At 48.1% G+C, this 11,577-nt stretch overlaps 1 long non-coding RNA gene across 1 annotated transcript; it reads right to left on the bottom strand.

The window, feature by feature from the left end:
• Positions 1–882: 882 nt before the first annotated feature.
• LOC126037059 (uncharacterized) lies at positions 883–11,067 on the bottom strand. Its single transcript, XR_007505466.1, has 3 exons — positions 10,827–11,067; positions 1,659–1,770; positions 883–972 (listed from the first exon to the last, which is right to left on the bottom strand). It is a non-coding gene; the product is annotated as an uncharacterized LOC126037059 (long non-coding RNA).
• Between the last annotated feature and the right edge of the window lie 510 nt (positions 11,068–11,577).

Raw genomic sequence — 11,577 nt, 5'->3', positions numbered from 1 at the left:
GTGCTACAGAATTGCTTTCTACATAAGCTTTATGAAAAAGTATTGAAGGTTGGTTGCTTGGGTGTACGACATACTGAGGCAATGCCATGGCAGGCACTTGAGTTCAATTTCCTGTATGATCTCATAAAGCATTTAATGGCTTTGTCTAGCTTGAGTTACTTCAGGAAATTTGTCTAATTGGATCCGCAGAGGGCTTAGCAAGGGCCTCTCCAGAGGAATCTTCAGGGGATCCTTCTGGGGACTCCCCACAGGACTGTCCTCTGAAGTCCCTGGAGAACTCTCCGCAGAGCTCTCCTCAGAAATCTCCAAGGGACTCAGTGGCCGTGGAAAGAAGGACTTTACTTCGAGGAAGCTTAGAGCTGTCCATGAAGGATAAAGGATACCCCAGGTCAATCAAGATAACGCCAGCATCCTAGTCCTTCTGACACATCTTTGAAATCCTCCCAGCAGTGTCTGGCATCATAGACCAGCAACTCTAGCAAGACTGAGTGCAGGGACATCTTGCTTAATAGGCAAGCAGCGACAGTGCTGCAAAACTAGAGTTGCTTTGCAAAGTTTGACCATGATTATCAGTAGTGTGGGTGTTGGTGGTTAGTCAAGTCGTCTTGTAGCTGAACAATTGAAGGGTATGAGAACCTGCGTAAAGGCACATTTGGGGTGTCCCAATTAGGCTGGGACACAACATGAGCACGAAAAAAACTTGCCCCTGTAATTCTATACTTTGCGTCCTGGCCTCGCCTCGGTCAGCATGGGCCCGTTGCAAGTGTCTCATGACGCTGCCTCAGGGCTCACGTGTGGGCAGAAGGTTTTGCTGGCTGAGGTCCACACAGTGCCAGACAAGTCTGCAGAGGGGGTGGAGCGAGCTGGGCAGTTTAGGGCCCCAAGGCTCACTGTTAGTTTGCATAGTCTCATTTCAGGCTCCAAAGCCTCTTTTTTTAGCATCCAGACAGGCATCCTTAGGGTCCAATCCACCTCTGGATGGTCCAGTCCCTCATTTGGGGGTGTCCAAAGTTCCAGGGTTCACACTTTTAAGGTCCAAAGATGCATTTCAAGGGCTGCGAGCATCATTTTTAAGCCCTAAAACCTGATTTGGAAGCCCCAAAGCCACTTTATAGAGTCCCAATGTAAATTTCTAGGGTCCAGAGCCTCATTTTTACTTTCCAAAGTCTTACTCTTGTCTTACAACGCCTCATTTTAGGCTCCAAACCCCTCAGTTTAGGGCCTTAAAGGCTCACTGTTAGTTTGCATAGTCTCATTTCAGGCTCCAAAGCCTATTTTGTTAGCATCCAGACATGCATTTTTAGGGACCGAGCCACCTCTGGAGGGTCCAAGCCCTCATTTGGGGCTGTCCACAGTTCCAGGGTTTGTTCTTTTAGGACCAAAGATGCATTTCAAGGGCCCAGAGCATCATTTTTAAGCCCTAAAAACTGATTTGGAAGCCCCAAAGCCACTTTATAGAGTTTAATTCTAAATTTCTAGAGTCCAAAGCCTCATTTTTACTTTCCAAAGTCTTACTCTTGTCTTACAAAGCCTCATTTTAGGCTCCAAACCCCACACTTTTACGGCTAAAGGCTCACTGTTAGTTTGCATAGTCTCATTTCAGGCTCCAAAGCCTCTTTTTTTAGCATCCAGACAGGCATCCTTAGGGAGCGAGCCACCTCTGGAGGGTCAAAGCCCTCATTTGGGGGTGTCCAAAGTTCCGGGGTTCACACTTTCAAGGTCCAAAGATGCATTTCAAGGGCCCAGAGCATCATTTTTAAGCCCTAAAACCTGATTTGGAAGCCCCAAAGCTGCTACATATACTTCAAATCTAAAATTCTAGTGTCCAGAGCCTCATTTTTACTTTCCAAAGTCTTAATCTTGTCTTACAAAGCCTCATTTTAGGCTGCATACCCCACAGTTTCGGGCCTTAAAGGCTCACTGTTAAGTTGTAGTGTCTCATTTCAGGCTCCAAAGCCTCTTTTTTTAGCATCCAGACAGGTATACGAAGGGCCCGATCCACCTCTGGAGGATCCAAGACCTCATGTGGGGGTGTCCAAAGTTCCGGGGTTCACACTTTCAAGGTCCAAAGATGCATTTCAAGGGCCCAGAGCATCATTTTTAAGCCCTAAAACCTGATTTGGAAGCCCCAAAGCTGCTACATATACTTCAAATCTAAATTTCTACTGTCCAGAGCCTCATTTTTACTTTCCAAAGTCTTAATCTTGTCTTACAAAGCCTCATTTTAGGGTGCATACCCCACAGTTTCGGGCCTTAAAGGCTCACTGTTAAGTTGCAGTGTCTCATTTCAGGCTCCAAAGCCTCTTTTTTTAGCATCCAGACAGGTATACGAAGGGCCCGATCCACCTCGGGAGGGTCCAAGCCCTCATTTGGGGATATCCAATGTTCCAGGGTTCACACTTTTAAGGTCCAAAGATGCATATCAAGGGCTCAGAGCATCATTTTTAAGCCCAAAGTCTGATTTGGAAGAACCAAAGCTGCTACATATAGTTCAAATCTAAATTTCTAGTGTCCAGAGCCTCATTTTTACTTTCTAGAGTCTTACTCTTGTCTTACAAAGCCTTATTTTAGGCTGCAAACCCCACAGTTTAGGGCCTTAAAGGCTCACTGTTAATTTGCAGTGTCTCATTTGTCGTGGTTTCAGCCCGGCCGGTAACAAAGGACCACGCAGCCGCTCGCTCACTCCTCCGCCCCCCTCCGGTGGGATGGGGAGGAGACGGAGGAGAGAAAAGGAAAAGAAACTGGAACCTCGAGGGTTGAGATAAAGGCAGTTTACTGGGACAAACACAAAAGAGATTACAACAACAACAACGGCACTAATGAAAAAAAAAAGTAAAAAAAGTATACAAAAAGAGTGATGCACAGTGCAACTGCTCACCACCCGGGACCCGACGCTCCGCCACTTCCCCCACCGAAAACAGAGGCCACCCCCCGGCCCGCTCCCCATTTATATACTGGGCAGGATGTCACATGGTATGGAATAGCTCCTTGGCTAGTTCAGGTCAGCTGCCCCGGCTATGCCCCCACCTCCCAGGTTCCTGTAAAAATTAACTCTATCCCAGCTGAACCCAGGACATTATCCACCCCTTATTCTATACCATCTACATCATGCCCAGATCTTACTTTTTTTTTTTTTTTTTTTTTTTTTTTTTCCAATCAACCACTACAACTTTCCTTGTCTTATATATAAGTATATGGACTCCACCCCCTGACCTCGCACACACACACACGGTGTTCCTTTAGCCTATGGGCTATCCCTCTAATGTGTCCATCAATTTTGGGGCTCTATCTGTTGTAACAGTTCTTCAGGATAAGAGAGAGATGGTGTGAGATGTTGGGTTGTTGTACGCTGCCTCTGGAACTTGTGGCTAGTACATTTGGTGCAACTCATGCCCCTGGTCTGCAGGTCGAAGATGTTGATCTTGAGGAAATTGGTGGGTGCCAGTTCAAGTTCTATCGCTGTTGTACTTGGCTCAGTTTCAAAAGTCCATCCTGTAGTCATTTGGATAATTCTCACAATAATACCCTTGATATGGCATATAGACACTGTAGATACAATGACATGCATTGGCAGGTTATTTAGCAGTTAAATATCATACAGCCCAATTCACTGGCTATTCTCTCCCAAAATCAAATCTCCCTGAGGTACACATCGAACCTCCCCATCCTTCTGCATCACCCACCAGGTGTACCCAGGTCCTTGAGCAAAAACAACCCCTTGAATGTGTTTGCTTCTGCTTGAGGGAGGACTAACCCAGACTGTCTTTCCTAACATACTCCTCATGCGCACTACAGGGACTTTATCCCCTTCTACAGTATGTGGAACTCTTGGTTGGGCGGGGCCAGCCCGATTGGCGGATCCTCTAGTATTAACTAACCAGGTGGCTTTTGTTAAATGTGTATCCCAATGCTTGAAAGTTCCACCCCCCATCGCTCTCAATGTAGTTTTCAGCAGTCCATTGTACCGTTCAATTTTTCCGGAGGCTGGTGCGTGATAAGGGATGTGATACACCCACTCAATGCCATGTTCTTTGGCCCAGGTGTCTACGAGGTTGTTTCGGAAGTGAGTCCCGTTGTCCGACTCAATTCTTTCTGGGGTGCCGTGTTGCCATAAAATTTTCTCTTCAAGGCCCAGGATAGTGTTCTGGGCAGTGGCATGGGACACAGGGTATGTTTCCAGCCACCCAGTGGTTGCTTCCACCATTGTAAGCACATGGCACTTGCCTTGGCGTGTTCGTGGGAGTGTGATATAGTCAATCTGCCAGGCCTCCCACTGTTTATATTTCAGCCATCGTCCTCCATGCGACAGGGGTTTTTGCCGCTTGGCTTGCTTAATTGCAGCACATGTTTCACATTCATGGATGACCTGTGAGATAGTGTCCATGGTCAAGTCCACCCCTCGATCTCGAGCCCATCTATATGTTGCATCTCTTCCCTGATGGCCTGAGGTATCGTGGGCCCACTGAGCCATAAATAGCTCACCTCTACGTTGCCAGTCCAGGTCCACCTGAGACACTTCAATCTTGGCGGCCTGATCTGCCTGGTGGTTGTTTTGATGTTCTTCAGTGGCTCGACTCTTGGGTACATGAGCATCTACGTGACGTACTTTTACCACTAGCTTCTCTATCCGAACAATGATATCTTGCCACAGTGCGGCAGCCCAGATGGGTTTACCTCTGCGCTGCCAATTGCCCTTCTTCCATTGCTGTAGCCACCCCCATAGGGCATTTGCCACCATCCACGAGTCAGTATAGAGATAAAGCACTGGCCACTTTTCTCTTTCAGCAATGTCTAACGCTAGCTGGATGGCTTTCACCTCTGCAAACTGACTCGATTCACCTTCTCCTTCAGCAGTTTCTGCGACTAGTCGTGTAGGACTCCATACAGCAGCCTTCCACCTTCGATGTTTTCCCACAATGCGACAGGACCCATCAGTGAACAGGGCATATTGCCTCTCATTTTCTGGCAGTTTATTATACAGCGGGGCTTCTTCGGCCCGTGTCACCTCTTTCTCTGGCGACATTCCAAAATCTTTGCCTTCTGGCCAGTCCGTGATCACTTCTAACATTCCTGGGCGACCGGGGTTTCCTATGCGAGCTCGCTGTGTGATCAGTGCGATCCACTTACTCCACGTGGCGTCAGTCGCGTGATGCGTAGAGGAAACTTTCCCTTTGAACATCCAGCCCAGCACTGGCAGTCGAGGTGCTAAGAAGAGCTGTGTTTCAGTACCAACCACTTCTGAGGCGGCTCGAACTCCTTCATATGCTGCCAAGATCTCTTTTTCAGTTGGAGTATAGCGAGCCTCGGATCCTCTATATCCCCGACTCCAAAACCCCAGAGGTCGGCCACGGGTCTCCCCAGGTGCTTTCTGCCAAAGGCTCCAGGTAGGGCCATTCTCCCCAGCTGCAGTGTAGAGCATATTTTTAATATCTTGTCCTGTCCGGACTGGCCCAAGAGCTACTGCGTGAACAATCTCCTGCTTAATCTGTTCAAAGGCTTGTCGTTGCTCAGGCCCCCATTTAAAATCGTTCTTCTTCCGAGTAACTTGGTAGAGAGGGCTTACAATTTGACTGTAATTTGGAATATGCATTCTCCAAAAACCCACAACACCTAAGAAAGCCTGTGTTTCCTTTTTATTAGTCGGTGAGGACATAGCTGCTATTTTGTTGATGACGTCCACAGGGATCTGACGACGCCCATCTTGCCATTTTACTCCTAAGAACTGGATCTCCTGCGCAGGTCCCTTGACCTTACTTTCTTTTATGGCAAAACCAGCCTTCAAAAGGATTTGGATTATTTTCTTCCCTTTCTCAAAAACTTCTTCTGCCGTGTTGCCCCATACGATGATGTCATCAATATATTGCAGGTGCTCTGGAGCTTCACCTTTTTCTAGTGCAGCCTGGATCAGTCCATGACAAATGGTGGGGCTGTGTTTCCACCCCTGGGGCAGTCGATTCCAGGTGTACTGGACGCCCCTCCAAGTGAAAGCAAACTGAGGCCTGCACTCCGCTGCCAAGGGAATGGAGAAAAATGCATTAGCAATGTCAATTGTGGCATACCACTTAGCTGCCTTTGATTCCAGTTCATATTGAAGCTCTAACATATCTGGCACAGCAGCGCTTAGCGGTGGCGTGACTTCATTCAGCCCACGATAATCTACTGTTAGTCGCCATTCCCCATTGGATTTCTGCACGGGCCATATGGGACTATTAAAGGGTGAGTGAGTCTTGCTGATCACTCCTTGGCTCTCCAGTTGGCAAATCAGCTTATGGATTGGGATCAGGGAGTCTCGGTTGGTGCGATATTGTCGCCGGTGCACCGTCATGGTAGCAATTGGCACCTGTTGTTCTTCAACCTTCAGCAACCCCACAACCGAAGGGTCTTGGGAGAGACCCGGCAGGGTAGACAGCTGTTCAATCTCCTCCGTCTCCAATGCAGCTATACCAAAGGCCCAACGGTACCCTTTTGGGTCCTTGAAATACCCCCTCCTGAGATAATCTATACCAAGGATGCACGGGGCCTCTGGGCCAGTCGCAATGGGGTGTTTATGCCACTCATTCCCGGTTAGACTCATTTCAGCTTCCAATACGGTTAGCTCTTGGGATCCCCCTGTCACACCAGAGATACAGATGGGTTCTGCCCCTTTATAACTAGATGGCATTAGGGTACATTGTGCACCAGTGTCCACTAGAGCCTTATATTCCTGTGGGTCTGATGTGCCAGGCCATCGAATCCACACTGTCCAGTAGACTCGGTTGTCCCTCTCCTCCACCTGGCTGGAGGCAGGGCCCCTCTAATCCTGGTTAGAACATCCGTTACTCACTTTCTGCACACGTAAATCGGAAGTCCCTTCAAGGGGATCAGAAATGAGATCAGCCCATCTACTGCGTCTGGGGGACTGCTCACGGGAAACTGGAGCAGCAGTTTTCCAAGAATTCTCTTTTCTGGTTGCTTTTTCTCGCAACTCCTGTACCCGTGCATCCAAGACTGAAGTGGGTTTTCCATCCCACTTCCTCATGTCCTCTCCATGGTCACGCAGGTAAAACCACAGGTTAGCCCGTCGAGTGTACTTTCTCTCTCCTCTCTCTTGGGCAGAGGAACGCTTACTCCCAATAACTGCGATGCGGGCCTGTACAGGTGAGGAGGAGGACAGATCCACTTTGAATTGCTGGAACTCTCGGGACAACTCCTCCACAGCTGAGACACAGGCCCGTAGGGAGGAAGAGAGACTCCCTTCGTATTGCCGGAGTTGGACAGCCAATTCATCCACCGTTTGTCCATAGCCTTCTCTCCAGGACATTACTGCCAATGAGTTGGCATAGGTTGGTGGTGCACTTCGTAGAAACTTCCGCCACATGGGTTGTGTGCATTGGACTTCATCTGGATCTGTGGGTGACTGCGCATTTTCTGGATCATTGTAAATCACCTCCAGCACGGCTAATTCTCTCAGGTACTGGATACCTCTCTCCATGGTGGTCCACTTGCCTTGGTGACATGTAACTTCATCCCTGAAGGGGTATCTTTCCTTTACACCTAACAAAAGTCGCCTCCAGAGGCTGAGGACTTGTGTTTTTCTCCCAATCGCCTTGTCGATGCCCCCTTCCCTAGACAGAGATCCCAGCTGCTTGGCTTCCTTACCCTCTAATTCCACACTACTAGCCCCGCTATCCCAGCATCGGAGCAGCCAGGTAACAATGTGCTCACCTGGGTGGCGGCTAAAATCTTTTCGCATGTCACGCAACTCACTCATGGATAGAGATCGGGTAATTATTTCAGGTTCTGCCTCTACTTCCTGTTCTCGCGATGACCCTGGTTCATCTTCATCTCTCGCTAAGCGAACTGATTTCTTTGTGTGTTTCTTTTTCTGTACAGGGGCGACTGATACTGGCACAGGCTGGTTCTCTGGTTCAGCTGCAGTGTCTGTCACCGGGGTAGGGGTAGTCATGGTACCTGTTGTCGTGGTAGGGGCAGCCACGGTGCTTGTTGTCGGGGTAGGGGCAGCCACGGTGTCTGTTGTCAGGGTTTGGGTAGCCACGGTACATGTTGTCCTGTTTTCCATCTTTTCCCCCTTTTCCCCCCGAGGGTGCTGCATAATATCAAGCAGTGTTTGGTAGATATTGGCCAGAGCCCAGCACAGTGCAGCGAGTTGTATGTCTTTGGAATAGCCACAGCATTTTTCTTTCAAATATTCTGTCACTTCATAAGGGTTCTGTAGTTGTTCGGGAGTGAACTTCCAAGTCACTGGCGGTGAGAAGTTCTCTAGATACTTGCCCATATGCTCCCACATGCCGTGCCACCCATGAGTATCCAGCTTTGGGGGAGATCTCTGAGTGGTACTCTTAAAGAGCGTTTTTGTAGCCCTAAACAAGACCTGAAACATATTCAGGAGGCATAGCACTAACAGCACACTGGCTTGCGCATCCCAAGGATATTCAAAATTCTCAAAAGCTGTTGTAATTAGTCGGAAGGAGAAGAGGGAGGTGAACGGACGGGGGGAGGTATCCCCCCCTAATTTCCCCATGGATTGGGTGTAATTACCAATAAAATCCGACAGAAGGCGCCCAAAGTATGGAAATGATATCACTGCCTCATACAGATACCAGCTTAACCTCATGACCAGTGATGTAATCATTTCATAAGTCGACATTGCCCAGTACAGCAAAATGATAATCCCAATCACTCTCCCAGAAATGAGATACGCAACTACAGGCAATACATAGAGCATATAAGAGCTTACAAAACGCCACCATGTAAACAAATGAAACAACATTGTGGCTAACATCTATATATCTAAGAAATGCGTTTGGCAAATTTGTTTCAACACGCTCTGGCCAGATCTGTCGTTCTCTCAACCCTTCGTGCCCCACGTTGGGCGCCAAAAAGGACTGTCGTGGTTTCAGCCCGGCCGGTAACAAAGGACCACGCAGCCGCTCGCTCACTCCTCCGCCCCCCTCCGGTGGGATGGGGAGGAGACGGAGGAGAGAAAAGGAAAAGAAACTGGAACCTCGAGGGTTGAGATAAAGGCAGTTTACTGGGACAAACACAAAAGAGATTACAACAACAACAACGGCACTAATGAAAAAAAAAGTAAAAAAAGTATACAAAAAGAGTGATGCACAGTGCAACTGCTCACCACCCGGGACCCGACGCTCCGCCACTTCCCCCACCGAAAACAGAGGCCACCCCCCGGCCCGCTCCCCATTTATATACTGGGCAGGATGTCACATGGTATGGAATAGCTCCTTGGCTAGTTCAGGTCAGCTGCCCCGGCTATGCCCCCACCTCCCAGGTTCCTGTAAAAATTAACTCTATCCCAGCTGAACCCAGGACATCATTTCAGGCTCCAAAGCCTCTTTTTTTAGCATCCAGACAGGTATACGAAGGGTCCGAGCCACCTCTGGAGCGTCCAAGCCCTCATTTGGAGGGTCCAAAGTTCCAGGGTTCACACTTTTAAGGTCCAAAGCTGCATTTCAAGGGCCCAGAGCATCATTTTTAAGCCCTAAAACCTGATTTGGAAGCCCCAAAGCCACTTTATAGAGTCCAAATCTAATTTTCTAGTTTCCAGAGCCTGATTTTTACTTTCCCAAGTCTTACTCTTGTCTTACAATGCCTCATTTTAGGCTCCAAACCCCACAGATTAGGGCCCCAAGGCTCACTGTTAGTTTGCAGTGTCTCATTTCAGGCTCCAAAGCCTCTTTTTTTAGCATCCAGACAGGCATCCTTAGGGTTCAGGCCACCTCTGGAGGGTCCAAGCCCTCATTTGGAGGGTCCACAGTTCAAAGGTTTGTGGTTTTAAGGTTCAAGGATGCATTTTAAGGGTTCAGAGCATCATTTTGAACCCCTAAAGTCTGATTTGGAGGGTCCAAAGCCTCATTTCCAGAGTCCAAAGTTGCATTTCTAGGGTCCAGAACCTCGTGTTTACTTCCCAAAGCCTCATTTTAGGCAACAAACCACTCATTCTTAGAGTGTAAAGGCTCAGTTTCATTTTCAGCAGTCTCATTTTCAAGGTCCAAAGCATCGGTTTTAGATTCCAGACAGGCATTTTTAGGGTCCAAGCTGCATCTGGAGGGTCCAATCCCTCATTTGGAGGGTCCAGAACCCCCTTTTAGGGCTCAAAGCCTCAGGTTTAGGTCCCAAAGCCTCATTTCTAGGATCCAAAGCTTTGATTCCAGGGTAGAAAGACTCCATGCTAGGGGCCCAACCCTCATTTCAGGCTACAGACTCCTCACCTGGGGCTTAAAGCCTTGTTTCCTTCATGTCCAAGGCCTCATTCTGAGTGTCCAAAGATGCATTTCTAGGCCCGAAAGCCCCCTTTTCAGGCCCAAATCCTTGATTTTAGGGCCCAAGCCCATGTTTTAATACCCACAGCCTTTTTTGAGGGCCCAGAGTTTCAGTTGGAGGGTCCGAACCCTGCCTGTCAGGGTCCAAAGCCTCATTCCTAAGTTCCAGGCTTGATGCTTTTAAGGTTCAGAGATGCATTTTAAAGCCCAGAGCATCATTTTTATGCCCCAAAGTCTGACTTGGAAGGTCCAAAGCCTCATTGGTCGAATCCACAGCCGCATTTCTAGGGTCTAGAGCCATATTTACCTTCCAAAGCCTTAGCCTACCAAAGCCTTAGCATTCCAAAGCCTCATATTAGGCTCCCAAAATGCTTTTTTCAGGATCCAAAGCCAATTTTTTGTATCCAGACAGGCATTTTTAGGGCCTGAGCCACATCCGGAGTGTACAAACCCTTATTTGAGGGGGTCCAAAGTTACAGGGTTTGTGCTTCTAAGGTTCAAAGATGCATTGCAAGGGCCCGGAGCATCATTTTTAAGCCCTAAAACCTGATTTGGAAGCCCCCAAGCCGCTTTATAGAGTTCAAATCTAAATTTCTAGTGTCCAGAGCCTCATTTTTACTTTCCAAAGTCTTACTCTTGTCTTACAAAGCCTCATTTTAGGCTCCAAACCCAACAGTTTTACAGCCAAAGGCTCACTGTTAGTTTGCAGTGTCTCATTTCAGGCTCCAAAGCCTCTTTTTTTAGCATCCAGACATGCATTTTTAGGGTCCGAGCCACCTCTGGAGGGTCGAAGCCCTCATTTTCCGGTGTCCAGATTTCCAGGGTTCACACTTTTAAGGTCCAAAGATTCATTTCAACGGCCCACAGCATCATTTTTAAGCCCTAAAACCTGATTTGGAAGCCCCAAAGCTGTTACATATAGTTCAAATCCAAATTTCTAGGGTCCAGAGCCTCATTTTTACTTTCCAAAGTCTTAATCTTGTCTTACAAAGCCTCATTTTTGGCTCCAAACCCCTCAGTTTAGGGCCCCAAGGCTCACTTTTAGTTTGCAGTGTCTCATTTCAGGCTCCAAAGCCTCTTCTTTTGGCATCCAGACAGGCATCCTTAGGGTCCGAGCCACCTCTGGAGGGTCCAAGCCCTTATTTGTAGGGTCTAAACTGCCAGGGTTTGTGCTTTATAGGTTTAAGGATTCATTTCAACGGCCAAGAGCATCATTTTTAGGCCCTAAAATCTGATTTAGAATGGCCAAACTCTCATTGGTCGAGACCAAAGCTGCATTTCTAGGGTCCAGAGCCTC

This window comes from Accipiter gentilis, unplaced genomic scaffold (assembly GCF_929443795.1).
Source record: "Accipiter gentilis unplaced genomic scaffold, bAccGen1.1, whole genome shotgun sequence".
Taxonomy (NCBI): domain Eukaryota; kingdom Metazoa; phylum Chordata; class Aves; order Accipitriformes; family Accipitridae; genus Astur; species Astur gentilis.
The sequence above is the reverse complement of the archived record's forward strand: the minus strand, read 5'-3'. Positions and strand labels throughout refer to the sequence as shown.